This window comes from Motacilla alba, chromosome 2 (genome assembly GCF_015832195.1).
Source record: "Motacilla alba alba isolate MOTALB_02 chromosome 2, Motacilla_alba_V1.0_pri, whole genome shotgun sequence".
Lineage (NCBI taxonomy): Eukaryota > Metazoa > Chordata > Aves > Passeriformes > Motacillidae > Motacilla > Motacilla alba.
Window position 1 is genome coordinate 141,381,187 of NC_052017.1, and position 27,846 is coordinate 141,409,032.

Below are 27,846 nucleotides of genomic sequence, written 5' to 3' on the forward strand. Positions count from 1 at the left end.
AGTGCAGGTGGATGCCTGAAGGAGTTGAGAGCCTGTGGGAAGCCCATAGTGGAGCAGGCTGTTGGCAGGATCTGTGGCGCTGTGGAGAGAGGACGCCATGCTGAACCAGGTTTCCTGACAAAAGCACCAAGAACTGCAACCTGTGCTGAGAACCCACAGTAGAGAAGTTAATGGCAAACTGTCTCCCCACAGGAGAGACCCCACACTGGACAATGAAGAATGTGAGGAGTCCTCCCCCTGAGAAGGAAGAAGAAGGATGAGTGGTGAGCTGACCACTTCTGTGAGCTTCCATTCCTTGTCCCCCTGCACTGCTGGGAAAGAGCAGGGACAGAGAATGGTAAGAGCAGTTGAGCCCAGGAAGTAGGGATGGGTGGGGGGAGGGTATTTCAAGATTTGGTTTTATTTTTCATTATTCTGCTCTGATTTGATTTGGAATCAATCAAACACTTTTCCCCAAGGTGAGGCGGTTTTGCCCTGATGGCAGCTAGTGAGTGTTCTTTCCCTGTCCTTACCTCGATCCATGAGACTTTCATTTTATTTTTTCTCCCCTGTCCAGCTGAGTAGAGGCTTGATAAAAGCAGCTTTGGTGGACATCTGGTGTCCAGCCAGAGTCAACTCACCACAGCTATTTGGAGACCTCAGTGGGTACGTCACAGAGTTGAGAAGGCTATTCACTGCTGTACCATGTCAAGGATATTTTTGAAGGAAAACAATTTGGGGAAGCCAGCTGGGTCTCTTTTGTAATTAAAAATAAAGTAATAATAAAAATAAAAATAGTAATAAAAAAGTAGTAATAATAATAATAGTAATAAAAATAAGTATTAGTAATAAAATAAAGTAATAATACCTGAGGCTGTGATTTGTAAAGAAGTGCTAGCAGTAGCATGGAAAAAGACACAAGAGACTTAGCTCTCGTGAGGGCAGGCTCAGGGTTTGGGTAGTTCTTTCTTCATCTTCTACAGAACATGGCAATGGCTGTAGCTTTGCCACACTTGTCTGACTGGTTTATCACCTGGATCTCCAAGCCCAGGCTGGAAGGACCCCGTTCTGCAAGGCCCAAGGACATCCCTGTGCCGGGAATTGCTGAAGTAGCTGTGTCCCAGCAGACAAGCCAGGCAGTGCTTTACTCACTCGGACCGCTCTCGGAGTTGGCTGCCTTATGGCATACCTTGAGTCAGCTCTGTACTGCAATCTGTATTCTCATCAGAAGCTTCAGAGGTATAAAACACAGCTCTACCTGCTTTTGCTAGACTTTCCCAGGCTTCCTTCAGAAAGATAAGTGGGGCCCTTGGGGTATTAACAGAAGTAGGTAGAGTGTATTTCTCCCTTGGCATATGCAGCCAGGAGCCAGCCAGCATCTGTCCTGGAGGTGAGTTAGGGAAGGATTGTGACAGAGGAAGATGCAGAGGCATGACCCAGAAGAGATGACTAATAAAAAATGACTTAAGAGCTCTTCTCTGAGGATCAAAGGTTAAGTCTAGGTCAATTGTAATAACTGCATTGCTTCGCCAGTCAGGACATGTGCAATGTCCTAGAGGAACATCTAAAGCATATTCTCAAATGCCATTACAGTGGCTGCCATTTGCAAAGGATTGGCAGGTATAGTTTTACACCAGTCCGAAGCTTCTCAGGAACAGGGTCTCAGAATTATTTATTTTCTCAAAACCTCCCCAGTGAGCAAGGAACTTTCCCTGGGTAAAGCCAAGATCACTGAGTTCCCTGAAAACACCCTCCCCTTCAGCAGCATGCCTTGGAAAGCGTGGCAAGACAAATGGGGAAATGTTCCCACTCCCATGGCTTAGACTATTATTGCTGCTCAATAGAAACTAAGCAGAGTCTATTTACTTATCCTAAAAATGGATAAAAGAGTGCAGGAATAGCAAAATGGGGGGAGAATTGATGAATAAAACAAGTAGGAGTCTGCCTGTCTGCACTATGTAGAGTAATGCCGTGGAGAGATACCCAGGCCAATGCAACATAAGCTAACCAAAGAATCAGAAGTAGGGCAGCATCCTATACTGAAAGATTTTAAGCACTAGGATCCAACTCAACTCCCAGGCATCCTTTGTTCTCTTCTGCAAAACTTGGCAATGCTGCTGCATGTTTGTTTCACACACTGGTTTGGGAAGTGCTGATTCAATGAGATGTTTTTCCTGCCAGTGCCTGAGCTTGCTGCCTCACTGCAAATGGGAGTTTAGTCACGGCATTTTGCCTGACACATACCTTCCCACCCACTTGTCATTATCAGTTTAAGTATTTCCGTCTCACACAGGGGTACACAGTAAAAATATATTACAAAGGATAAAAAGATTTAGTCATCATCAGGAGTTCAGTTAAGCCTACATAGTTGGCTGCTCAGAAGAACTAAGGTTCTTAATTGGATAGATTTCTATTTGAAAAAGCAGCATGGCTTGATGTGGAGCTTCTCCTAATGAAACAACTGTCCAGAAGCACCAGTGGGCAGTACAGGGAGTGGCTAACTAGTCACTAGAAAATCCTTCTGCTCATCAGCTACTTACCATTAACTTTTTAAGGACACTTTTTTTTTCCTGGGCAACGTTGATTAGCACTATTAGACACTGCTCATTTGCTCATTAATAGGAGAATATGTTTCATTTTGGTCCAGCTGGATCATAACTGTGTGCATTTTCAAGGTGAGCTATCCTTGTGTTTGATAAAGGAGGCTGCTCCTTGTGTTTGATAAAGAAGATGAGTTAATAGCTAGATGGAGCTCTAGTATGGACAATTCTTCTGGGTTCTCCCTGATTGCTTATGCCCATTTGCTTTTGAACAATCTTCTCTTCAGAAAATGTCCCACCTATGCTTGTGTAGTGCGTGTTAAATGCAAAGTGTGGGGCAAAGGAGAAACATGGGTAATTCTCACCGTAAGCACTACCTGTGGAATGAGGGAAAAGGTCCTGTTCTCTTATTCCCTAGGGCACTAAACTGGGCTGGGGGCCTCACTGGGAGCAGCTCCATTTCACTGTGAAGCTGTGATAATTAAAATGTCACTTAAGTTTAATTCTCCTTCACAGAACTATTATATGAGACTTTTCAGACCTTTATGGGGAGTTTTTGCTTCTGTTTACTCCAGTAAAACAGTATTTGGCCACTGCTGAGTGCTTTCCATAATCCCCTTATAAATATCTGTGAGAGGGAGTCAAGAGTTGTTGACAATTTTTTCACTATGTGTGGCATGCAGAGGATTATTTCAGATTTTAAAGCAAGTTAAAGCTTGGCTTCAGACATTTTGATGAATGAGGTAGAGAGCTGAGACCATTACCCATTTTACCTGGCTGCTATGGGAACAAGCAGGTGTTTAGATCTTTTTTTGTTATTTCAATTTTTCCAAAAGTATCATTTTACAGTGCAAGTGAATGTCAGACCAAAGGCTTCTTACTAATTATGTATGACACATTCTGACCAAAGACACTGATAATCAGAAATCAGTGTGTGTATTGTTTTCCTGGCCACAGGAACTGCATATCATTTTCTCTTTATTTTTCTTTTTTCTTTTTTTTTAAATTTGAAAATAGTATAAAATTTTATAGACTTGCAGGCCCTCCAGCAACTCCATGTGAGAAATTATCTACTCATGAAGGAAGAAGGCCATGTGTGTAGGAAACAATGAAGACTTAAAAAATTAGAAGACATGTAAGTCCTGTTCTTTATCCTTTCACAAAGGAAATAGAGAACCTAGAGATAAATTCTGTCTCACAGAGACAGGTTGAGCTGTATCAATCCCAAAAGTCCTTCCTGTCAGAGAAATGACAGGAAAAAACCTAAAGCACTTGAAACATTATTTACTGCTGATCAGATTTTATACATGTATATTTTTTATAACATAAAATGTTATAGTAGTTGCCTCTACATGTCTAAGTGCAGCTTATGATGCCTTTTATTTTATACAGCTGTCATCTGTTCATGGGTAAAAACACTGATATTTCATTTTGGGGAATTTCATTTTCTCAGCCAGGATCACGTTTGGTGTGTTACTACCTTACAAACCAGTGTGCCATGAGAGCTCACTGCACTGCCTCTGTGTTGTCTGAAATATGCCTGGAAGATTTTTCCACTCTTTTCAATTGAGTCCTGCTTGATAATCTCCTAGAACTCAAACATCAGGTGACTGAATGGCTCGAGGGTCATGGCCACCACCTCTAGGGTCTCATTTGAGTACACAAGGGATTATAATTTTCTGCTGGCTAGAGGGACTTGATGAAGGCTTCAGGGTCCTGAGATCTTCCTTGAAATTTCCCTATTTTCTGGTAAGCTTCCTACTAAGAACAATACCCAACGAGTGTCATTAATTTAATGGTAATTAATTACCTTTTTAGTTCCACAACCCCAAAACAAGACCATAGGGAATTATTGTGGATGGTGGCAACATGCAGCTGAGAGGATGCTGCCTGATAGGTACAGATAGCCAAGTTGGGATCTCCTGTACCCAGGCCACTCCTGACAAATGTGAATCTGCCTGGTCTTTAAAGACCTCCAGTGTAGAGGTGTCACAGCATCCTCAGGCAATTCCTGTTCTTTGCAGTTCTTATCATTAGAAATATTTCCTAATGTCTGACGTAAATCTTCCTTGCCAGAAGCCGAAGTCATTATTCTTGTCCTGCCCATTATACCCAGAAGCTACTTCTACTTCAGTAGTTACCCACACACTTCCTTTCCCACCAAATGCAATTTTGTCCTTTAATACTGATGTAATGGTGAATAGTGATTATGTTCACAGGAGTGGAACAGACGTGTTGACAAGCATTCCTCAAAGCTTTACTATTTCTTGGCATTGGGAGCCGTCATGTGTAGTGTTACTGTGTTAAAAATGTAGCTATCTTCACATGCACAGAGATCAGAACAGACTTTTAAGGCTAATGCAGGCATAGACAATACAGATAGAAAGCAAACATCTAATTAGGTGATGTACAAAAGGAAGAAGGTAATTTTATTTTGACTGGTTGTGTACATTTTATATCTTCTAAAAAGTGTGCTGAAGATAATGAGGGTATGTGCACTTGGTCGCTTAAGACAGGGCTAACAAATCTTTCAGGACTTACCTGCACCTCTAAGCCTTTGCCAGACCAAACCTGCCTCTCAAAATAGCAAATTCCAAACATGTTGAATACCTTAACATGAGTTCAAGTTTGTTTTTTCTTCCATACAGCCTTGGCTTCAACTGTCTTGGTCATTATATAACCCTACACTGTCAGGTACCTCAGTCTTGACATTTCCCAGCCTAGCACACAGGTTGTGAAATGGACCAATCTCTCCTACCAGTAGAGGACAACACTGTAGTTCCTACATTTGGGCTACCTATCACAGAATCACAGAATGGCTTGGGTTGGAAGGGACCTTCAAAGATCATCTAGCTCACACTGCACTGCCATGGACCATCCAATCTGGCTTTGAACACTTGCAGAGATGAGACATTCACAGCTTCTCTGGGAAACCTGTTTCACTGCCTCATTACTCTCATTGCAAGAATTATTTATGTGCTTTCCATTTTCTTTTAGTTTGAAGCCAATACCCTCATTCTTTTAGTGCAAGCCCCAGTAAAAAGTCTCTCTCCATCTTTCTTGTAAGGCCCCTCCATATATTGAAAGGCTGCAAGAAGCTGTCCCCAAAGCCTTCCCTTCTTCATGCTGAAGAGCCCCAACTCTCTCAGCCTTTCTTCATGAGAGTGGAGTAGAGGGGCAGACAAAGATGTGGCTGGCTTTCTGGGATGTGAGTGCACATTGCCAGACCATATCTAATTTCTGTTTATTTATATCCCTAAGTCCTCAGTTCATCCATGACCCTGTCTGTGTGATACTGAGGATTTCCCTGACCCAGGTGCAGCACCTTGCACTTGGCCTCGCTGAACTTCATGAGATTTCCACAGGACCACCTCTCAAGGTGGCGTCCTTTTGCCCGAGCCTTTGCAGTGTACTTGCTAGCCTTTCATCAGGGGCTGTGTCAATACAGTCAAGTTCATGTGACCAAACACACTCATCTCCCTGGGCTGCACCGCATGCAGTCTGGGATTTGCATTGGCTGATTCTCTGTTCTCTGTGACAGCAGCCCAAGGTGACTTGTACAGATGTAGATGCCTTCGCCTGGGACACCTACAATTAGTGACGTACATCCTTGATGTAAAAGGAAGCCACAAGTGCTACAGATAGAAAATGTATGAGTGATAAGGTTTCTATGCTTTCACTTTTTTCAACCCAGGGGTCAGCACAGGCACAGATGGAAAATCCCTCCATTTCAGAGGTGTCTGCATAGACTCTACTGCAGAAACTCTGCCTTTGAATTAAAAAAAAAAAAACAAACAACAAAACAACAAAACCCAAAACCTTGTGGAATCACTATACAAGGGTGCCTTAGACTCCTAGTTAAAATCTGAGAATGGCTATGCAGTTTTGAGGGCTTTGTTTTTCAGAAAGGCAAACTTCACTAGCAGCTTGTTTCAGAAATTCATCTGAATGGTTTCTACATTGTAAATTTATGGATGATTAGTTTGTCAAGATTTAGCTACAAAACAGGAAGTCTCATGTTTATTTACTTGTACAATGCAAATATGATTGAGGAGAATATAAAAGTATTTCATTTGCTAGGTCCTTCTTGTCATTTCACTTCATTTTCAAAATGGTGTAAGACTCAAGACTCTAAATTTCTTTCCAGGTATTTTTGCAGCTGTGTTTAAACCAAACATTCACTTTCTTTTAGCAACACAATGACTATGTTTTTGCAACAGTTCAGTAAGTCATGGATGTTATCTAAAAGAGTTAGCTAGTTAGTATCTGGTGTTTGTTTAAATGAAAATTTTGTTGTTGCTGTATCTTTTCCATCACAAGGGGCTTTCTCTACTTGCCTGTAAACAGAGAGTTTGGGTCCTGTCCACAGAGACCAACTGCTTTTCTTTGTTATGTTTCAAAACTCAGTTTTTGCAACACACTAAAACTGCTGCAGAAACTTCTACTTTGTGAGGCAGAGTTTGCCGCCCACTTACAGAGCAAAATCCTAAAGTCTAGAAATACACATGAAAAATTTAATCTAAGACTTAGAGCCATGCAGAAAATCTCAGGGCATTCTCCTTTATTGCACATAGAGGCTGGACACACTATCACTTTGTTAATGCTGCTATTTAGATAGATCTTCTTGGATGTTGAAGTACTAAGCATCTTGATTCACAGATATTTTCTAAGCAAGGCTATTTCTGTGATATTGAGTTGAACTTGAAATTGGAAGTGTTGAGTGAAGTTTTTTAGTGTTTTCTATCTAGCTGGCTGCAATTTATCCATATGAAATCTGATCTGATCATCGAAGGACCCTAACTGGAGCAAATGAAATGTTTTATCACCAGGAATCTCTTGAGATGAGTTTCCAGAAGATGTAAAAGGCTGCTATGATGGGCTGTCCTCCTTATACTTGTGGATGAGATAGTTTTGCTGGAGCAAATCTGCAGTATGAGGGCATATGTCTGACAAAAAGTCCTCATTGCACCTATGATCTTATTTTGGCCCCATTCAGCAGCTTCCAAATACTTCACATTCTGAAACAGTAGGATATAATCCCTCGACCAGGTCTCAGTGAACTGCTGCCCTCTGTCAAGAAGAGAGCAGAGCTGGCTCTGAGACTCCAAACTCCTCCCTGGCTCAGTACCAAGAAGTCCTAGAAATTGCTGGAAGTTGTCCTTTGTTTCAAGATTACCTTATTTTTACGTGGCTCATATTTTGGCCTGACATCCAAAATTAATTTTATCAAACTTACTTCAACTGTCTCAGCTCAAGACACAGTCCCTCCCTTGCTGCCTTTGTGTAGGGGAAGTTTGGGCATGGTTTCAAGATGGAAATGGTTTCATCTCGCTGTGTGTCCTCTGTCAGTGAGTGGGCACAAATTGAGGTCACAGTCATTAGACATCCACAATACATCTTAAGATAAGGTCCTGTGGGAAAGAAGAGGGGGGGTATATTGGTATTTAAACATCTGAATTTCCTTCATTCTCTTTTTCTCAGAATGATTTTAAAGTTCCAAGGAAAGTTAGTGCTCCATGTCTCCACTCTGGCAAATGGTGAGCAGATTAAAATGATAGTCCACATCCCCTTGTGAACCTTCAAGTGTTCACCTTGGAACTTGGTTGATTACTTCAATCCCATCCTCAGCACTGGAAAAAGGTCTCAATCATGACTTCAGGGGAGAGCACAACAGCTTCAAACCTGCCTTCATGATGCTAAGCTCACTGAAAATAACAATAAAACCACAAGACAGAGTAATGTTCAAGTTATTTCTCAGCTGGAAACTCTGGGGAGACAGTAAACAGAAAGCCTGCCGCTTCCAGAGAGGTGTTTGTTTGTCTTTTTCCTAATGAAGCTATTCTAAAGAATGGAGCCCTGCACTCCCACCATGCAATGGCAGCCTTAACCCAGCCCCTGTTGTGATAAAAGCAGTACTCAGAGAGGAGCAGGATGTGGCAGTCATTCATAACTTCAATTGTGTGTTTTTAAACATCAGCAAATAGATGCTTTTCAGAGTAAAAAGGAGTGTGAACAAGTGCTCTTCACAATGCTTTCCCTCGAGGGCAGCCAGCTGCTCCTGGCTTTGCTGCCCACTGCAGTCACGGCCCAGAGGGAATGTGGCAGCCCTCTTTGGCAACAGTGGGCAGGTGTTTCTGGCTCCAGGATCTCCTGTGTTTCCCACAAAGCATCTTGGTTATTTCATAGGCTGAGTCTGTCAAGTTTATGCTATGCCTCTGCCTCCTGTTGAAGTTTCCTGCTCTGTGTGGGGTGAGAATTTAACCTCTCTAAAATACAGCTGCTGGGATCCCAGGCAAGCTTTCATGGCAGCAGTTGACATTTCCTATGGGGTATGAGAGCTGGGGGGCTTCTTCTGAGGTTATCGAGGCTCCCAGAAATAGTTTTCTCCACCTCTAGCATCAGGAAAGTGCAATAACTTTTTTAACCCTTACCCTAGATCTCCATATGCCAGAGAAAAAAAAAAGAAGCAGTTTTTTTCCCTGACATTCCCGTGTGTCACACCCTCATTACAACATCCTTCTATAGGAGAATTCTTGTGCGTGAGAAAGAGAAAAGTGAATCTGAAGTGACTTTACTTGGTCTAACTCTGGGCAAAACTTCTGCCAACAGTTACTCCCACACATAGGCATTGCTCAGAGGTAAACATGAAACTGGAGTTAAGATTTATATTCTTCTGTCAAAAGGGCTCAAAATGTCAGAATCAAAAATTGTAAGAGAGAAGCATGGTGTGTGCTGGTGAGTTGATTTAACTCACAAGTCAACAACAGAAATAATTTCTGTGCCAGGCACATAAACACCTTTTGAAAACCATCCCAGTGATTCATACACTGAAGAACGTGTTGGTGGCAGCTGGAGCTGTTGCAGTGTCACAGTCACTGAAAGGGGCATCAGCTCAAGTCATGATCTCTGGGGTAATTTCCCAACTCTGCTGGCTGGAGGGATGGGTTTACACCAGCTCCTGCCTCATGCACTCATGCCAGAGCACCTATCTGCCTGCCTGTAAAGGGGATGCTCCCTCTGGGAAGCAAACTTGTAGGACACAGCTGCAGTTCCAGCCCCTTGGCATATTAAATATGTGGTGGCTGAAATTTCACAAATTTTCTGTCCTTTTTGTCAGTCTGAAACTTTGAGCAATGGGTCTGATGAATGATGGATTTTAAAACGGGGCTGTGCATTTGACCCAGATATATTTCCTTAGGAAGTTTGAAAGACATACTCCCAACTCTCTCCCAACTCTAGAAATTTGAAAGACATACTCCCAATTCTCTCTCAACTCTAGAAAAACTCGTAATTTGTTGGAGATACCATGTGCCTTCCCTGAAACAAAAAATGGAAGCAGAAAGCCAAGTGAAATTTGATCTTTATTAGTGCTTCGATGTTTGGCACGTGGTACCCAGGAAAAGGGGACTGTTAAGTACATCAAACACACATATAGAAGTATATGGTGACACAAAATGTTAAATACTGACAAGTCTCCTTCAGAAGTGATATTTTTTCCAAGATGTTATTTTCAGGCTGCACAAGGAGCAGGAATCTTACATATAATGTGAAGAAAACTGCACATTTAAAAATCAACCTCATGATGCTGCTTGTCATGTGAAAGTTTCAGCTGAATGCTAATGAGGAGAATCTGTTTTCAGCTAAGCCAATGTAAACTCAGAGAAACTTCACTGACTTTGGTGAAGTCACTTCAGATTTGCACTGTAGCAAAATTTGATTGGAACATTTGCTTTCATGTAACTTTTGTGGCTTTATTCCATTCATTATATATGACCATAATTTATGGAGGTTCCACATGCACATGCAAGTTAAGGCAATTTGGTTTCTTTTATTAAGCTATGAGTCTGTTTTATAATCAAAGTAAATCAGGCTCATTTGCACACCAAAAAATCTTGGTGTGGATTTCTGTCTGAGGGAGTGGAGACAAAAGTATCCTGCTTGCTGACTCTAGCCAAGCTATGCATTTAGCTTACCCAGTCAATTTTCATGGTGACTCAGTGCAATTCATTTGCTCTAGTGAGATATGCAAATGTTAATTTTTGAGAGCTGTATTCGAATTTAATTCTTACCAATGCATATGAATTTATACGAAGGACTTAGTTAATGTTACACTGGAGTTTCACCATGATAATTAAGAAGTGAATATGGCTTGACACAGGGGAGAGGAGAAGCCACAAAGATGATCACATTACAAAGTTGTAAATTTTTACATTAACTTTGCCCTGCCTGTTCCTTATCACTCTCTGAATGTCCTGGAGACATCCAAGTAAATATGTGTCCATCAGTACCTCTTGGACTCCTTTCCCTACAGCCTGAGTACTGACATGAATGACAGGAAACCTGAGGTTCTGTCTCTCCTCCGACCCTCTAAATGCTGCATTGGCAAGAAGCATAAACCCCAATTCTTTTTCTGCATGAGCTAAGACACGTTAGCTCTGAGTTAGCTGCAAACTCATAGTGTTTCTGGCCAAACAACTGCATTTCTCTACCTTAAGGACTGAGTAATTCCTTAAAGGATGGATTCTGTGCTAGGAATAGTAGGAATTTCATTGCTGAGGAGACAGGTCTATCTGACATTTAGCTGAAGGGAGACAGCCTGCTTCCTTTTAACTTCCCTATGCATGGGGCAAGGTATGCCCTTCTTGCTGTGTGCTTAGTTCTGTTACCTGGCCCTGGCTTCTGCACCCAGGAAGCAGGGAAGGAATGCAGCAATTCTGTTTCTCACCTAAGTAGTGAAGGGCTCCCAGCTTTAAAAAGCTGGGTTGGGGCTAGCAGATCTACGTTGGCAGTACTATGAATGTATTTGTGAATATAGCGTAGAAAACAAATCTCTTAGAGGTACCTGACATCATTTTCAGTGACAGGTTAATGCTAGATATTTTGAAGAATTGGCTCTCTGTGGACCCGATGTCAGATTGCTGTCATGTCAGGGTGGTTGTGCAGAGGTGCTGTACTTCTCTCCAGGCTCCGAGGTGCGCAGTACCTTTCCTTCTTCATCAGAATCTTTAACCTCTCACATCTTGTTCCCCATAAGGAATAGTTCTTTGACACAGAGGCCTCTCTTGGACCGTCTGCCCTACTTCTGTGTGGCAAAATGGATTTTCAGTACTTTCCCCTTTATGTTTAGTATTATACAGACTTCATTATAGAAAATCTTCACCCTCATCTTGGGATAACATGGAGAGGTTAAAATACAGTTGTACCCAAATGTTAGAGACAGCAGAGCTTTTTTATTAGTGAGACCTTTTCACTCCTCGGGTACTGTCCTGAATGGGCTCAATACCTGACCACTGCTGCAGGTTGCATCTCAAAAAGAAGTTTGCTAATGGAAAGGCATCTTTCCACACACATAATTTTAAGATTGTACTGTCTATCAAAACAATGAATATGTGAACAGATAAAAATGAAACATTTTAAATAAAACATAGACCATATTTTTTTCAGCTTGCCACAGGTCAGCTTGAAAGAGTTGACAGCTTTTGGAAAGCCTCTGCAAAACATTTCAGCATTAAACAACTGTAGCTTCGACTACTAAATGCCTTTGTTTATCTGGGCCAAGATCCAGAACTCATACAAAATAATTATCTACTGACACACAGACTGTTTTCATGCAGGCCCTAGACATAGACACAGCCATATCAGATCCTTATTACTTCTCTTAGAACTGTCCTGTAGGGATGATTGTTGTCTTTGAACAAGGTTAATGAATGCTTGATCCTGAAGCTAATGGCAGCTCCATTCTTGAGCTAGGATTCTTCAGATAAGACACCCTATTTTACTACTGAGAAACAGGTCAGGAGGAGATATTTACAAATTCTGCAAACCTGATACTATCCCACTGATTATTCTCAAATATTTAAGTGGATGATGGAATGGTGTATCAGAGAATATGTTGCATTATTTGTTGCTTCCAGATACTCCTGCTACATGCATTCTACTGTGTATGTAATAGCAATAGTCCATACTGAACAGTTCATACCCCCTTCCAAATCTTTGTGACTAATATTCTGCAGAAGAATGATGCACTGGGAACATGGCATTTTTACCTTGTATTTTTTATCTTACTATTTGAAAAAGCTGAGGACTTTCCAATTGCAACTGAATAATATTTCCTTAATTTCTAACACCCTACCTAGCTCGCTGCTTTTGTGCTGTTTTATGCAGCCATGCTGCGTTCCAGGGATGGCACATGAAGTGCTTACAGCACAGAGGTTCTGTGTGCACAGTATGAAAGGGTCTGGAAACCCTCTTAGAAGATACATAAAGCAATGCAGCCCAGTGTGTGAACCACTGGCAGAGGACCTAGGACATCTGGCTTTTTTTGTGGGGTCTGCCACAGGCTTCTGATGTGACTTTTATCAGAGACACCACTTCACTTATCAGCCTCTTATTATTCCATCTAGGCTCCAGATTGGCTTAAGAACTCTGGTGCTTAGCACAGTACTAAAAATGATATGTCAGCTTTTCAGATGGGTCCTCTGTCTATGGCATTACTAATAAAAACCTCTTAGGGGTCCATGACCAAGTTGATTGTTAATTTCTTGAATTTAATACACCATTATTAACATAGTAATTATTACTGTTAAATTTTAGACTTAGATTTCTTTTAGGGATATTCCATTTTCACTGCTTTTCACTAAGTAAAATTTTCCCTTTTGAAAACTACAGATTGTTATCAGTAAGATACTAACTGCCCTGGGTGAAGAAGGCATGCCATCTGAAACTGTCACACTACTGAATTCCCCACCAAATATATGCAACAGCTGCATTGTTGATACAAAAGACCTAATGTAAATATGAAAAGAGAAAGAAAACCAACTGCTGTGTACTGTGTAGTAAATACAAGGGTCTATATAACTGGGAAATATTATCATTTTCTGTTAAGGGAAAGAGCATGGCTACAACCTGCCTTGCATTTTCTTTCACACACATACAATTGCCATGATGGGCAGAAGAAAGACATATGTGAATCATGTGAGAAAAATTTTAGAAGCCCAGATAATTGTCAAGACAATTAAAACAGGGCAAAAACAGGTCATAACTAGTCTGAGCTACTATTTGTTCAAACTATCCAAAGACAAGTTAAGGAAGAGAATAAGCTACCTTCAGGGCAAGGGCAGGATGGATTTAGGCACGCTCAGAATGTTTGTCATTCTCAGCAAAAGAAATAACTAATAAGGCTATAGCCAATAATGAGACAAATCCTTAGCCTGGATTCCAAGACCCACATGAATACACAGGGATGGAGAGACCCTTTGAATTTCATTTCTCGGTCTCTTCTGTGAGAGCTGTGATGTTCTTACAGATGTTTTAGTCAGCTGGATAAATGTTAATACTATGGGAAAGCTCTGTCTCAGGCATAACACTTTCAAGATACAGCCTCAGTTTGCAAATGAGGTAGAGTTATAAACTGTTAGACTGGGATTTGTGACCATCTCCTATGGGTCCTGCTTAGAAACTAGGAAATCTAAACCCTTTCCTGACATGATTTTCATTGAATCAAAAAACCCAACAGGGCAATGTACTGAGATGGCAGTTGGGATCATATTTGAGTAGGACTTGCAGGACTTTTTCTAGGAACTATGAGACACATTCCACCACATGGCCATTGCACAAAGCTCACACTGATAAAAACTCAACATTTTTATTCTGGTAAAAATTCCTTCCACCTCGAAAACTTCAAAAAGTTTACAGTGATTTTTTTGGAAACTGACATGGCTGGAACTGGTGCAGGATTTGTGTTGAAACTGCATACAGTTTGTAGTATGCTCTGTTTGAACAGAAGTTTTATGAAATGGAATATTAAGCATGAATTTTTCAGACCTCATTTCCAATTTAAATTAAAAAGTAACAGTCTGAACATCCAGCTTGCAGGTTACTTATTCAGGTTTTGCTCAGATAGAGCCCCACTGCTGTAAATGTGGTCACACCACTTCCACCAAGGTAGATCAGAATGAGGTAAAGACATAGGAATGAAACCTGGAGGTATTCACCAGATGTGTGACCTGTCAAATGTATGTCAAAGATACATCAAATGGATATTAAGTAACAATGCATTCCAAAATCTCCCTTGTCTAAAAAGGAAAATTACTGATTTACCATGCTGAGATATACTCTTCCTCTAGAGATCACAAAAATGAGAATACTTCTCCTACCAATAATACATACCAACACTATCCATCAGTACAAAGAATGCACCTCTCCAAAACCAGTTATTTTCCTATTTAGATTTGGTGGAAATCAGTGAAGAAACCTAAGCTTGCTGTGTCAGTACCTGGGATAAGATTTACTTTACACTCCACACAAATAGCATTGAAGTCATTAGTTTTACAGCATAAAAACAGAAATAATAATTGTAGAAATTATTTTAAATTATGTGGAATAGTAAAAAGAAATCTAACATACTCCAAATTTATTCCTGTGACTATCATCCTAGCAGATGACAATCTTTAGTTCTTTTGGTCACTAACTTTTTTTGACTTTTGAAGGCAAAAGTCAGCTGATTACAATACTATGGCAGGAGGGAAGAGAGAGAAAAATGAAAGGGACATTTTTGCACTGGACAACAAAGATACTCTTCATCTGTGAGAAAATACGTCATATGAATGCCCTTAAGTTTCCAGACATACTCAATATTTAGTTATTCCTAAATTATCAAATGCTAATAATAGAGCAATTCAGCCCTCAAACCAAGTCATAGTCAATGTAGGGACCAGACTGTTTAACTTCAGTGTTGTGGGAAAAATCTGATGACATTTAGTGAAGACTATTTTTCCTCAAAGAATGAACACTATGGTAAGATGGGAGGTCATAAGTATGGGTTGGGGATCAGCATCAGCATTGTGAAGAGCTATTTATTCTGAAAGAAATAGTGGCATCACAAAAAAAAATTAAAAGCTAGAAATAAAACAATTTCTAAACTTCAGTGTAGTAAGATACTGAAACTGTCTTTTAATAAGAGTCATCAATTAAATCCACTGTGAGAAATGGTTTATAATTTTCTTGAAGTCACTCAAGTATGATTGAATCTGAAGAACACAAGTGTGTTCTTCCAGTTCTTCTCCTAGCAGAATTTTGGTTCAGTACTTCCATATTACTACTTGGAATAAAAGTTGTTAAAAATATGTCTGGGGATGTAAGTCTCTATATGAAGATGAGGGTTATTAATTTTGAATATTGAAGATTGCTGTAGTTTAACCCCAATCAGCACCCCAGCCCCACACTCTGCTCTAGTGGGATGGGAGAGAGAATCATAATAGTAAAATGGAGAAATCATGTGTTGAGACAAAGAAAATTTAACATGTAAAACAAAAGCCACACATGCCAGCAAAGCTAAACAAGGAATTCATTCACAACTTCCCATGGACTGGCAGGTGTTCAGCCACCCCCAGGAAAGCAGGGCTGCATCACACATAACAGTGACCTGGGAAGACAAACACCCTCACTTGGAACGTTCCCCACTTCCTTCTTCTCGCCACAGCTTTATGAGCTGAGCACGATGCCATGTGGTGTGGGATGTCCCTTGTGTCAGCTGGGATCAGCTGTCCTAGCTGTGTCCCCTCCCAGCTCCTGGTGCACCCCCAGCCTCCTCGCTGGTGGTGTGAGGAGCAGAAAAGGCCTTGACTGTGTCAGCCCTGCTCAGCAGCAATGAGAATGTCCCAGTATTACCACACTGTTTCCAGCACAAATGCAAAACACAGCCCCATACAGCTACTATGGAGAAAATTAACTTTATCCCAGCCAAAACCATCCGGGTTTTTTAATTTCAATTAATTATATTTGAAGATCATAGTAGAAAGGGGCATAAACTTGCAAAACAATAATTTTATACTGCACCAGTTCTGACTTTATTTTATAAACCTTATATAATGAGTCCTAACCCTTTTGGTAAATTAATTTTCTATTCTTTCTTAGAAACAATTTTAATCTGAATTCTTTATTAGAAAGCACTGAATGATACTAAATAGCAGAAGAACAGATTCTCATGAAAAACAGACCTGAAAACAGAACTCATTCATTTAACTGGAACTGAGTGAAGTTCTGAAGTTTTGCATCTACAATTGATTGGAGCATTTGGGGGTCACCAGTGATTAAAGGTTACATGGGACTCAAACCTTTTATTTGATATGCCAAACCCCTATAACATAAAATTCAGTGAAGCTCTTGGTACTGGATTGATCAAAATCTGAAATGAGATGCTGGTTGATCTTACACACCAAGTGACATCATTTAAGTGAATGGAGTGATGACTGGTGGTTTTTTTTAATTAGAAAATCCCTATTTCTAGAATAGATTTAGCTAGAGGCACAGGTAGCACTGATAAATGCTTCAAAACAAAAATATTCAGGAAAAGGATGGTAGTTGTGTTATTTTATTTCAAAATTTCCATGTGTCATGGAGAGAAAGAGAAATTTCCAGTGGAAAACATTAGAAAGATTTATATTCCATGCATGGCTTAGGATAATATTGCACAAAGAAAAGACACTGCTTTTTTTAAGAATACCATATACCTTTATTTCTTTTTCAGCTCAGAAAAAATTAAAAAAAATTAATATAAATTTATTTCTATTTGGGACCTAAATGAGAGTCAACAAATCAATAGAAATACAAATTTTTATTTTAATTTTTTAACTTATTTTTTGAAAATACAATTTTTTCAACAGTTCTGCCTTTAATCCTTAATTCTGTCTATTCTGTGATCTTATTAGATGACACATTTAAGTTCAGTGAAATGTCCTGGGATACCAGAAGGGGCTGCATGTGAAAATGCAGTCTGTAGCTCAGACAGAGTGAACAGCTGATGATGATCAAGACTGACATTTCAACAATTTTTATGTCCTCTCTGTGCATGGGAGATAATAAGAGAGAGAGTAGTACTAAGGGGCCCGGCTATTCCATATACAGGAAAAACCTGCTTAAAGGACAAGAAATTCCCATGGGTTTCCATTCACAACTGTTTCTTCAAAGTTATCTCACTGCGGGCAACAGGTTTTGCTGCTCTGTTGAAATTCCTGTGGGTTCACCCTGATAAGCAAGAGATGTGTCTCAACTCCAAATTTCCTTCCCAAGACTCTTTCCTCCTCTGCTAGCTTCCCCTGTTGGCAGCACAGCTCTTGCAAAGGCTGTGTTCCTACAGGCTGCAGGGCATCAGATCCTTTTCTACATCTGAAGGTAAATCCAAGCACATCAGCTGTGTCCCAAGGAGTTATGTTGCTAGGTAAGATGGAATCGGAATTTTTCAGCTGACAAATCACAAGTGTGAGTCTCTAACCAAAAATTGTTACACAGGGAATAGCAATTCAATTGACAGAATGCAACCTATCAGGATTGTTTGTATTTTGTCCTTAGCCTCCTGACAAAAATACAAGGGGTTGAGAAGTTCAGTAGATATGGTCTTAACCCCTGGTTTCCTAAAGAAACAAGGCTTGTGGGATCTTTCCTTTTGTTTTAGAGGCCTTATAGCTTTTTTTTTTTTTCTGTGTTTGTCAGCAGTCAAAACTCTGAGACATTTTATGTCCCTACAGAATTAATAGCAGTGGGAGGACATGAAGCCACACAGGAGAGAGCCTGTCGATGTGACAGTTCAGGAAAATTCTTCAACATTAACTTCTCTGTAAAAAGTTTCAGTGTGAGCCTGCACTGCCAAGAATCCCTGAGGATCCATTTGACCATGGCACAAGTTCACAGTAAGCCCAACCTTCTTTGTTTCAGTAGTCACAGATGTCATTGTATGCTTATAGAAAACTTGCATGCAATCCCCAGATTACCAGGTTTTCCAAAGCCCTCAGTGTAAGTCTCAGTCCTACTTCCCACAGGGCCAAAGGAAATTTTTATCACTAGGTTCAAAAGAAACTTTGTAAAACACAGATTATAGTAACACACAATTGCCTTACAAAAACTTTGAAGTCGTGAAAATAATTAAATCAGACATATTTTGTATAACCTGATTTGATTTGCGCTTGTGCTGCAGAAGGTTTTCAGCCTAAGCATGAGGTGGTTGATGCACATGGATTATTTGCATGGGCAAGCAACAGTTTGTATTAGTATAATCTAGTTTATCTTCACATTCCACTTTTTAACTGGCTTTCTCTTTGCTCAGTTGTTAACCTGCGGGATTAGTTGGTAGCAAATGGCAAATTAAAGACAGCCCCAACAAAAGGTCAGAAGGTCTCCCAGAGCTATTTCATATCCAATCCAGAGACTTCCTCTTGCTCCATTTACTCAGAGGAATGAAAAGCAGGTGAAGGTAGGGTTATGTGCAACTGATGGCATCGAGGACTGCTTGAAAATGAAGTCTTGTGTGAGTAGTTCTGGCCCGATTGCCCTTGGTCTGCTGGGTATTGACCTGTTTTATCTGAAGTAAACCTGGAAAGAACCATTCTGAGCTAAGGAAGAATAACATTATGGAAATGCCATGTTAGTTATTTCTATTATTATTGTGTGGCGAATCAGAACAAGCAGAACAAAAACATAGAATAGAAGTATCCAACAATAGTTTCAGGTTGTCCTCTGATGCCTTTTGTTAATCAGCTACAGTGATATGGTTCCTTCTGGTTAGTGTACTGTATTGTCTGTGTGCTGCAAACAGGTTGCAAATCAGACTTTGTTGTGCTGTGTGTAAGTGTAGAAGGCTCCCAATAAGTCTGAGAAACAATCCTACTAATTTTAAGTAATTGCCTAAAGAAAGTAATTAAACACATTTCTTATTTTTAAGATATTTTCCATTTTGTTAAACCAATAAATTTTGATGTAAGTGCATGAACATAAGGATCTAGTATGCACATTATATCACACTTCTTGTCTTTTTTAGAAGATAGAAATATATTATGGAAAAGACCATTTTAAATGTTCTTGGTGGCTGTTCAGAGACATTTGACCCTGACCAAATCTAAGGTCTTTTTGCTCTCACAGAGAAGGTACCATCTTATGTTCACAGGTCTGTACAATCATAGAATGGTTTGGGTTGGAAGGGACTTAAAGATCATCTCATAGCAACCCCTCTGCCATGGGCAGGGAAACTTTCTACTAGAACAGGTTGCTGAAAGCCCCATCCAGCTTGGCCTTGAACACTTCCAGGGATGGGCAGCCACAGCTTCTCTGGGCAACCTGTGCCAGTGCCTCACTACCCTCACAGTGAAGAATTTCTTGCAGCTAACCTAACCCTACCCTCTTTCATTTTAAAGCCATCCCACCTAGTCCTATCACTCCATGTCTTTGTGGTCAGTCCCTCTCCAGTTTTCTTGTAGCCTCTTCAGGTACTGGAAGGTGCTGTGAAGTCTTCCCAGAGCCTTCCCGTGAGGCTGAACAGCCACAGCTCCCTCAGCCTGTCCTTACAGGAGAGGTTTTCCAGCCCTCTGATAATTTTTGTGACTCTCCGCTGGGTCCACGTCCTTCTCATGTTGGAGAACCCAGAGCTGAGCACAGGAATCCTGGTGGGGAGTACATGTAGATACATATATATATGTATATATGTATATATGTATATATGGAAATATACAGGCAGTGGAGTTGAAAGATAAATGAAAAAATTTTGAGTAAACCTGCAGTGTAAACCAGTCTGCTCAAAAAGGAATTTTAGTTTCCAAGAAAACGAAAAGATTTCATGTTAACAGGTAGTAAACAGTGAACATTTCTTTCTTTGCATAGTACTTTTCTTTAAGTAAGAGATAAGTGTTATAAGTAACAGTAAAATGAGAATGTCCGTTGAATTATTGTGCCAAATGTGAAGAGGCACAATTTTCCAGTGTCAGAAATCTGATTTTTTTCATTTCTCAGTTCAGAAGCACAAACAAAAAAAAGGCAAATTAGGTTTAACACTGGATTCAAATGCAAATACTTTTTAACTTTGCTTCAATAATTTTTTCTTTTCCAATATGTGCATTTCCCCTGCTTTAAAATACTCAGACTACCTCCATCTACTGAAATGGTCCCTTTACTTTCTAGTAAATATTTTGACTAGGATTTTTTTAAAACAAAAACAAACACACAGCACAGATGATTACATTTTATCTGGTGGTCATCTAATGTCACAGTCTGGTTTGAATGCAGTTGGTTCCAGACTGTTGTAACACACACTGCACAAACTTAACAGTCTTAGGGGGAAAACATGCTTTCTTTCACATACAAACAAGTGAAGGCTATGAGAACAACAAACACAAAATATTAATGACTGTAGAAATGTCAATAGAAATATTGATCAGGAAATGTTGTTGTGTACTTTAAGTAAAAAGACTTCCCCAGCTAGTAATTTTTTCTTGTCTGATGGAAGGAGGGGAAGAAAACCAAGCATACATTTTAAAGAAAAGAGCAAACACAAGTTTTATGGGTTAAGTGATGTACGTAAAGAAGACAACTAGTAAAACATCCTAACTTTCAGATGCCCAGGAAGATTAATGCCAGCATAAATATCCTTGGTGTAGGAAACAGTCCTAACTCTGTTTAAGTCCCTATCTCTCTAGAGATTGAATCTGTTCACATGTCAAACTGATTTTTTTTTTCTTTTTCACAATCCTACTTTCATCAGACAACATGTGGTAACTTAGAAATAATAACTGTTTTTGGAAAAGTATTCATTAGAACCTCTCTGTGCAAGGCATGTTGTTTCTTTGCTTAGACTTTTATATCAAGGATTTTTCTATTGAGATTACCTCACATGATCTTCTTGAAGTTACTCTTCATGGAGTGAATACATTGTCTGCTTCAGGCAACTAAAACAGTGTGTAGAGTCTAGAAGGTGGTAAATTATTGTAATTTGATCAGCCTCAAGGAAGGAAGTAAAGCTGATTTTATCCTCTGGATACATGCCACACTATGTGGCAGATTTTGAACAATATTGTGGTCTCCAGAGAGGAAGAGATGGTGTGGGGAAAAAGAGGGATCATGTAAATACTGGAGACTTCTTAGCTGGAAAACCCAGCAAGGACAGTTACACAGAGGCATCAGCACTGCTTCAGCAGGTGCCCGAGTGCAGATTACTGGATGCTGGAATATGTGCAGTGAAGTATTTCTGGGTATGCTTTTTGTATTCTTTCTGAGGCAGGGCCAGGAGAAGGTACCAGGCAACCCCTTGGGCTGGCTTGTGTTGGCTGTTCTTGCAGTTTTAAGAATAAAGCAAAGGGGTTCCAAAAAGTCTGTGCTGCTGCAGGTGAAGACTTTGCCGTGTGATTGGCATCCTCCACACTTTGGTACTGAAAGTATGTTTTGTGCTTCATTGTATCCTACACAGGAGCAGAATAAGAGTTGGAAAGGAGAAGCTGTGGAAGACAAACAGTAGCTCTCCACAAACACAGGAGATTTTCTACCAGAAAAGTTCAGAGATATGAAGATGCAGTGTTTTTTAATTTCTGTCTCCTCTTGCCCCCCCACCCCCCAGAATATCCCAGAACTGAGAAGTGCAGAACTGAATCCAGTGCACTGGATTTCCTATTTATCCCATGTCTCTGTTTTATTTCCCCTCTTGTCTTCCTAACACTTGCCTGAAGGCATTTCTTCCTTTGTAACTTTCCCAGTGTAAGTCTAGCTTCCTTTTCCCTTGCAAATGCTGCTCTTTCTAGAAGGATATTCACCTGTTACCCATTTTTTGGGGAGACTGGAGAAAATGGTTGATCATTTCTCCTGCTTCAGTATTCAGAGTTTGTATGGTATCAGCCTGGTGACTGAAGCAGCAGATTGGCTCCCTACCCCAGGATTTCCAGAGAATCTGAGCCCTACCACCTGCACCCAAAACCAGACAAGGTTGCCTGGCTAAGACTTTGATATCAGACTGCAGGTCTGACAACCCTGCAGTCTCAACGGTGCCAGAACAAGATTTAACCAGAGTGTGACAAAGCAGCATAACTTGTAGCAAAGACATAGTTAAAGCATTTATTCATCCTTATTTTGCAAGGTATTTTTCTCTTGCCATAGCAGCCTCAAGCATTTTCATGCTGGCATTTCTTGTAAAAACCACTGCCATTTACTGCCAATTTTTTTTTTTTTTTGTTATGATCACTGGATTTTTGCTCTCCATACAGACACAGTTTGATTATAGCTCCACTGGGGGAGTCTGAGAGCCCATGGGTTAAAAATTATAATTAAATACTCAAGACTGCAATAATCACATGTAATTTTATTAGGTGGTCCCCTCAATTCAATTTCTGCTCTGCAAGAGGGATTCTCACTCACTCTATGCATATGCAATTATGTATGAGAATTAGTTACAGTGTCTTCCACAGAGATTTAATCCTTCACCTTTCCCCCAAAAATAAAAATGCAAGAACATTCAACAGAGCATCTCTGCATAACGTGTTAGCCACTACTGTGAATGGAATTTTGTTCAGAAATATGAAAAAAACTCTGATTTCAGCCCAGCATGAACTAAAGTTCTGTGTGTTATTAGCACTAACCAGAGTCACTCTCCCACTCAAGGAAACAAGTGGTACCTCTGCAGCCCTTTGTACTAATTGCCAAGCCTGGGGAGTGGACCTGCTGGTGGGTTAAGTTCTTAATGCAATTTAATTTTTATTGTTGCCTTTGAAAGTCTCCTGTCTCTTAGAAACCCTCTTAGCCAAAGAGGGTACAGAGGATATTATATGTTTGAAAGCAAGATATTATTGAAATATCCTTTGATGTTATTTTTAGAGGCTGATGGTTGATTCATAAATATATTTGTTAGGATACTTATAAAGTTTTGGTACTGAAAAGATTAGTAAAATTACTCCTTAGTTATTTTAGTTCTCCTTGTCCCACAATACCCTTCATTTGCTCCCACACGTCATGCACATTTACTGTCCTGTTTAAATAAAGATGTTTTGCCTGTGTAGCCCATTAGTATTGAGGTTGTAGAAGCCTGCACTAAAGCTTCTGTTTCTGTGAAGCTGATATGGATGAGCTTTATTGTGTTTATTTTAGTCTAGAAAGAAAGGTTTAAAAGAACATCCGCAAGAGTCCACTTCCACATGAAAATTGCTTTGGTTTTGTTTTCTTTGTTAAAAAAATTGGTTGAAAATCTACCTTTCTACAAAGAAAAAAAATCACCTTTTTTTTTACAAAACTGAATTTCTTTTCTTATTTTCTCTGGCTTGTTGGCTTGTTGAGACATTTCAGTCTGCTCATTGCCAATGGATTTCCAGTGTGAACTATCATGATTTAAACTCTAAAGAGATCTTATTTTGATAAGGCATAAGTGTAATGGTGAATTTGATGTCATCAAAACAGGCCACCTGGGTGAGGTCTGAACTTACATAAATTTCATGTAAATTAAAAATTTTATTGGTCTTTTTATGTATAACTCACACTAATACAACTCCATGTGTATGTCTGGTTAATCCTCAGAAGTTTTGGTGTGGAAGAGGTAAATGAACAGATTTCTTCAAAGCACTGAATTTCAAGAATTTTCTTGGGCCCTTTTCAAACCTGTTTAAAAGAGGTGGGTGTTAGGCTGGAATTTTTCCAACACCAAGAGAAATCGCACTGTAAGCTGGTCTGGAAATAGATCCATCATGTTACATATTAGTTAGAAAACCAGCATTTTTAAATTTTTCTTTAAGCACCTTACACTATTTGTACCCCTAGATGTATACTAGAGTTAAAAACCAGAGTTAAAAAAAAACTTATCCTGAAAATCTTAATGCTATAGGCTTCAAAATGACTGGGTTAATTTAGAAACAATTATATAAATCTATAGAAACTTCTTTTCCCTTGGGAAAAACACAATCTGTTTGGAGTAGCCAAATTGTCTATCTCTATAAAGTGAGGTCTAATTATGTGCGTGGGTGAAGCTATAATAACATATTTTTTAAAATATGCGATTGTTTTTGTTCATACAACTCTTATTACAATGAAATAGTCAGATAAAGAGTGAAAAATACTGTGACAGGAAATTTTCTACCCATAGATAACATTTGGTTTTGGACACAAACTGTCCAAGGCTGTATCCTGTTGTATAGCTTGATATGTTTTTCGTAATACCACAAATGTATTAGCTCTCACAAAGCAAAACCTCTTGAATAAAACCCCAATAACAACTTTATCCTTACTGTTAAGTAAGGGTTAATCTTTCAGAGCAGAATCTCTCTAAACTCTCCAACCTTTGGATCTCCTATAGTGCTTAACAACAATAATTAGTAATCATGTCAACAAAAAAATAATTGCTTTTTGGGGGCATTTTCCACTGTGATCACACATTTCAGAGCACTTCTCTGAAACATGATCTTTGCTTTTCCTGATGAGATTTCATGTCATTATATCTCTTTTATGGAGATCTTAGTGATTATCAATCCAGTGTTAGAATTTACCTGGCATGACTAAGACTGGGCTTAATCCTGTGTGTGAGTATTTGCAGAGTGAGAGGCACAACTGTTTTATCCTGCTTTGAGATCCTAGCTAATGCTGATTGGACACCTACAGTCTGCAATCAGTACCCATTGCAGGAAATTAAAATTCAATAGTTATGAAAAATTAAAATAATAAATTAAATTAAATATTACCTGGTTTGAAAATAACATTATCTGTTCTAAGCCTCATTTAAAAATGTAGCTCTCAGTTCTACAGCAAATGTATCATTTTGCCCATTTACATTTGTTATCCAGACTCTCTACCAAGCAAAAGAATTTGCAATGAGTTGCCATGTTTCAGGGCAGCATAGAAGTGAGCTAGATCTATTTAATATGCTTCCGAGAATGCCTGATTTGTTTTTGTAGGCAGTTCTAATGTTTAACATCTCATTGTTAATTTATAATGAAAGGATATTTTTACTCCTTTATCTTTTGATAGATTTAACACTGTGTCTTTCATAATTTAGAACTCTATAACCCTGCTGGTGAACCACCTCTGGATCCTTCAGCTTATTCAGAATATACTATCAAGAGCATGACAATGAAGCCAACGGATGTACTGAAAAGAGTAAGTCTTATGACAACCAGTAATGTAAAGAAAACACCTTTTTGAAGGTAACATATTCTTCTTGTAAGAGTTAGCATATTCTTCTCCAAAATTACTTTATTTTTAGCAGGTAATATGCCTAGTTAATTGTCCATATGAGAAATACCAATTTCTTGGACAGAATGAATGAGCTTTCATCATAATGCATTCATACAGTGAATGAGATAGAAAATGAACTGGGACACAATTATCTTGTCCCTTCTGCAGTTTTCTCAAGTTGTCCCTTTAACTTTTCTACACTGATAATGCCAACTTTGTCAGCCTGTGCTTTTGTGTTAGACCTTGACCTAGAACAGGAATGAAGATATTTCAGATTTCTACAGGATTTGTTCTTATTTTTCTAATAGTGTGTGTTCCTCTGATCCACATTTTCTCTTGGTCAAACAAAACAGACATAACATACTAGGAACAGCTACACCTAAATTTCACAATTCAGCAAAGATCTTAAGATATTTTCCATTAGATTTACTATTCTGGTCCCTTATAAGATGATTTTCTAGTTCAAAAAGGCAGGACGATGACTTGTTGAATGTCTTGAAAAGATAATTTTATGTTCTTTGTACTCAGGATGGTTTCTTGGTGCAGCGGCTGTGTTCACTCACACTAAGAACACCAGGAGTTGGGTACTAAGTGTTCTCATACAACAAAGAGCAAGTAGCAACACGTAAAATGGATACTTGAAGGCGTCCTAAGTTCACCTTAGCCTCACCTAGAATTTCCTCTGTGGTGGATGGCACCCCATAACCAGCACGAACACTGCTCCTGCTCTGCTCCTCTTGGCTTTGCCTATACCATAATTACAATCCAAATTACAATGCACCCTCTTCAGATGTTCTTTCTTTCTTGTGTGTAACAGGCCAGATCATATTAACATAATGACCAAAGGAACTATTCTACAATTGCAATTGTTTAAAGCTGTCATATGCTTCCCTAATGAGTTATGAAGTTATTTTGATCTTGTTTATACAGGCAAAACCAAAATTGTGTCTGTTAGTATGACTACACCCTGGCCAAATTAAAATTATTTGTAAATATGGCAGATGGTAGAGTTTAGCAAAGGAGGTTATTGTCTCTCCAGTAAAGCGATTGGGAAAAGCCATTTAGGAGTTAGTGGAAAACTTTGAGAAGGCAAGTGATTTTCCTCCTGAAAAAATATCTAGAAAGATTTTGGACTGTAAGGATAGATTGGATAAAGCATGTTGTTAATAATACCAAGGTTGTGGGTTCAATCCTCATATGAACCATTCCCTTAAGAGCTGGACAAGATCCTTGTGAGTCTCTTCCAACTCAGAATATTCCATGTTCTTATATATAGGTTAAGATACATCGTTTTCATCCAAATATTTTGAAAGCAATTAATTATCTCACAGTAGATAGACTTATAAGTTCATTGAAAATATATAAATCTTAAATGCATCTCATTCTAGACATATGTTTTGCAATTATTCTGCTTCTTAAGTTCCAAATGATCTTTGACTGAACCAGCATTTAAATCAGCAAATAAGACAAGGAGCAACTGCACACTGGACCAGTCCTATGGGACATGAGTTTCCAATTTATTTTGTCTCTAATTAGAAGAGAACTTTGAAATCTATAAAGCATTTGTGGCCATAACTTTTTAGAATTTCTACTGGCTATTTTGTTGAGATATTTTGGTTTAGATGAAATATTTTAATGTTCATAAAATGTCTTCCTTTTACTTAATGAACATTAAATGCTTTTTTTTAAACTATTATGTTCATCACTTTTTATAACTGTTATATTCACCACTATCTTTTTCCCACAGTGGCAAGATGCCTTGAAGAACCTTGTACTTGGAAATCTTAATTTTTCATTCTTTGAAATCTGAGTAACCACCAATGAGCCACATGAAACCAACAGCCTGTTGTGGGAAATAGGTTGTTCCTGGGAGCCCAAGCTGTAGGATTGAAGAGGGACCTAGATTATACCTCATATAAGTCAGTATTCTAATCGGGAAATTAAGGATAATGATTTATAGCACTAAAACAAAATAAAATATTTGGCTTATTAAAAAAGAAACATTCTGATTAAGGTTAAACAATTTATTAAAAACATTTTAATCTGAGAGATCTAACTAGAAATGTTTTGATTTTACTAGACAGGAGTTGAATTACTGAGGTTTCAAGAGGAAGTGATACTGTTTTATGGAAACTTGTAGATTGTTTCCACCAAGAATTCGCCTTTCTTTGTAACACCTAAGAATCTGAACTTTAAGTCCTCTGGCTTCAGGCTTTAAACTACATTTCCTCTTCCTCAGATTTTAACTACACCTTTGGAATAGTTTGTACCCAGCTAAGCAAATGCTGGGCACACTAAGGACATGTTGTGTTTTGTGCTGAGAAGCATCTGGAGCAAGAGATAAACCCATGTTGCAACACAAGGCTGT

The 27,846-nt window shown here is 39.2% G+C and overlaps 1 long non-coding RNA gene across 1 annotated transcript; it reads left to right on the top strand.

Annotated features, from left to right (window-relative positions):
* The first annotated feature begins 199 nt into the window (after positions 1–199).
* LOC119697815 lies at positions 200–27,480 on the top strand. The gene is made up of 5 exons (XR_005255941.1): positions 200–337; positions 3,537–3,654; positions 18,044–18,205; positions 25,300–25,400; positions 27,226–27,480. It is a non-coding gene; the product is annotated as an uncharacterized LOC119697815 (long non-coding RNA).
* Positions 27,481–27,846: the final 366 nt, after the last annotated feature.